The sequence below is a fragment of the Frankliniella occidentalis genome, unplaced genomic scaffold (assembly GCF_000697945.3).
Source record: "Frankliniella occidentalis isolate FOCC.00 unplaced genomic scaffold, Focc_3.1 Scaffold31, whole genome shotgun sequence".
In the NCBI taxonomy this organism is placed as follows: domain Eukaryota; kingdom Metazoa; phylum Arthropoda; class Insecta; order Thysanoptera; family Thripidae; genus Frankliniella; species Frankliniella occidentalis.
This window is the reverse complement of record NW_026267161.1, coordinates 2,388,851-2,391,624: the sequence shown is the minus strand read 5'-3', so window position 1 is coordinate 2,391,624 and position 2,774 is coordinate 2,388,851. Positions and strand designations below refer to the sequence as shown.

The 2,774-nt window shown below is 50.0% G+C and overlaps 1 protein-coding gene across 3 annotated transcripts in view; it reads right to left on the bottom strand.

The window, feature by feature from the left end:
- Positions 1-2,774, bottom strand: part of LOC127749098 (uncharacterized) — a 74,326-nt gene that overhangs the window by 16,852 nt on the left and 54,700 nt on the right. The gene's annotated exons all lie outside the window — the stretch shown is intronic.

Sequence of the window (2,774 nt, the reverse complement as noted above, 5' to 3'; positions counted from 1 at the left end):
GAGAGAGAGAGAGAGAGAGAGAGAGAGAGAGAGAGAGAGAGAGAGAGAGAGAGAGAGGGGGTAGGATCTGGTCTCTTTTGGACGGTCTTCCGGAGGGGTGGGCGCTGGAGAATCGACAACAACAACCCGCCGCACCGCACCGCGCCCCTCGCCTCGGCGTGGACCCCCGGCTAATCACGTAAGACGCTGCCCGGCCCGCACAGCGCGCGCGCTCGCGCCCTGCAAGGACGCCGTGCAACAGCAAAGACAACAAACAACAACAACAACAACCGAGAGGCCCGACTAGTTGTTACTTTGTCGTGAGCGCCATTTGTCATCCTGTCACCGCGGCTCGTCGCGACCAGCCCCTCGCAGGGTAGGCCGCCGAGCGGACCAGGGCAGGTGCAGGCGAGCAGCGGGGCTGAGTAAACAGCCAGGCGGCCCAAAACGCACACTGAAAATGAAGGCACCAAGCGTGTCGCTATTGGGAGAGCGACGCATTGCTTCCATAGACGATTTGGGCTACCTCTGGATAAGAAGAAATCAAGTAAAAATGCCGACAAGCATCATGTCCGTTCAATATGGCCGCAATGGGGAGAGATAGGTTGGCCGCCATGATGCTTGTAGATTTCTTCCTCATTTCTTCTTATCCAGAGGTAGCCCAAATCGTCTATTAGCGTTTCTCATGGTTTCTCCTGCTGATGGAGCGGAGCTTTGCTTTTCGTCGTTCTATTATTTGAGTGATGACTTCGATGCGCCCTAACAGAAGAGTCCGAACTGCCTTTGCTGTTGAACCAAAAGAGTTCGGTCTGCTTTGTTGCCAAACCAAAAGAGTTCGATCCGGTTCGATCTAATGTGCCGCCAAACCGGAAGAGTTCGATCTGCTTTGCTGCCAAACCAAGAGAGTTCTACTTTCGGCGCTCGTCGACTGCTCCATAAACTCTATGATGTCCCGAAGCTTGTGAGGAAAAGGGTACATATTATAGGGTTTACACATTCGTGAAGTACAGGGTAACAGGCTATTCATTTTATTTTGCGCATATTCAAAATATCCGAGGAGTTATAGCCCTCCAAAGATGCCTGCCTTTCCACCGTCTTTATTAGGACGCATCGCACCGACTTAGGAACACTGCTTGAATTTTATGATGACCATCGCTCGAAAGGAGCGATGATCCAAAACCTCAAAAACTATCAATCACTCTTATTAAGCGATCTTCCCATAATGATCACTTAAATCGAGCGACTAAATGTGACAAAACCGGGTATCGCTTTAATTAGGCAACGGTAAAAGCTTTTTGCTATTTTTAAGCGAGACAGCTGAAGGCTACACTGATAAACTAAGTGTTCAACTGCTCAACACTTGTAAGTGTGCAACTGCAAGTTAAATACTTGCAAGTGTGCAACTTTGTAGTCGTACACTTGCAAGTGTTCAACTCGGTAGGTGTGCACTTGCAAGTGTGCAACTCCTCATTTGAACACTTGCTTAGATTGGACGATTAATGTGTAGGAAGTGCTCAACAGAGGAGTTGCCCACTTGCAAGTATTTAACTTGAAGTTGCACACTTACAAGTGTTGAGCAGTTGAACACTTAGTTTGACAGTGTAGCCTTCCAGCTTTTAAACTGACAAACTAAGTAAGTAACTGCAAGTTGAATCCTTACAAGTGTGCAACTCCAAGTTGAATATTTGTCGACGGCCCATTTTGCTCCTCGTATACTCCTCGATTAATGTCAAGTCGATAGGAAGTGATTGTAATTTTACAATTTCAAGCCGTAATTTTACGAACTCACATCCTGGGAAATTTTCTTGTAAACGTACGAGTATTTTTCACAGTTTTACAATGTAGATATCCCGCCCCCCTCGCTTCCGTTGTTGGGTTTTATCACCAGTATCCTCTCAAACGGATAGGTAGAACCCACGTTGGGCTTTCAATATTATAGGTAAAGCAAAATTGGCGAACATGCACGTGTTACAGCACACGCGTGCACACACACACACACACACACACATGCATTCAAACAGCGCTGCCAACCCCCCGGCCACCACCACTTTCACCTTCGCTGACCCCTCACCTCTAGCGCGGCCGGACCGGACCATCTGCCGGCCGAGCGAGGCGCCGGGCCAGGGCGCCGCGGAGAGGGCACACTCGTTAAGGTTGGCAGAATTTGTTTACTCTCGCGCGAGGAGGAGTAGTAGCGAGCGAGAGGAAACTACTGCTACCGCTTCACAACTACGCTGTTTCTATATTTACAACTGCTACTACTACGACTAGCTAATACTACTACTAGCTATAGCTAGTATTATAATACTATTATGTACCAGTTAGTTAAGTACTCGAGTGGTGTGTTTTTTTCTACGGAAGTAAAGGAAATAAAGTACACCACGGCACGCGACCGCGCGCACAGCATCGTGCCGCGGGCCGTGCGGGCGGGTGAGGTGGCGTCATACCTCGGCGACGTGCTTCGTGATCAGATTGTCACATGTCGGCGACCTACCCTCCTGGGAGAGTGTCCGTACGTCTGGGTCTGCCTGTCCGCCTGTTCGCTTGTCCGCCCGTCCGTCCGTCCGTCTGGTCAGCCCGGTAGTGCGGGGCCGCGGTGCGCGCGTCCACCTCACAAGCGTGTCACCTGACACTTGCACGTAATGGCAACGCACGTCTGAATTTCGTATACAGCGCCGAGGGAGAGAGCCCCGGGCGTAGCGGAGAGATGGCAAAGTGATAGTGCGACTAACTATAATTTATTATAGCAATAACGTAAAATACTAGTACTACCACTAGTCGTCTTTGCGGGGGGG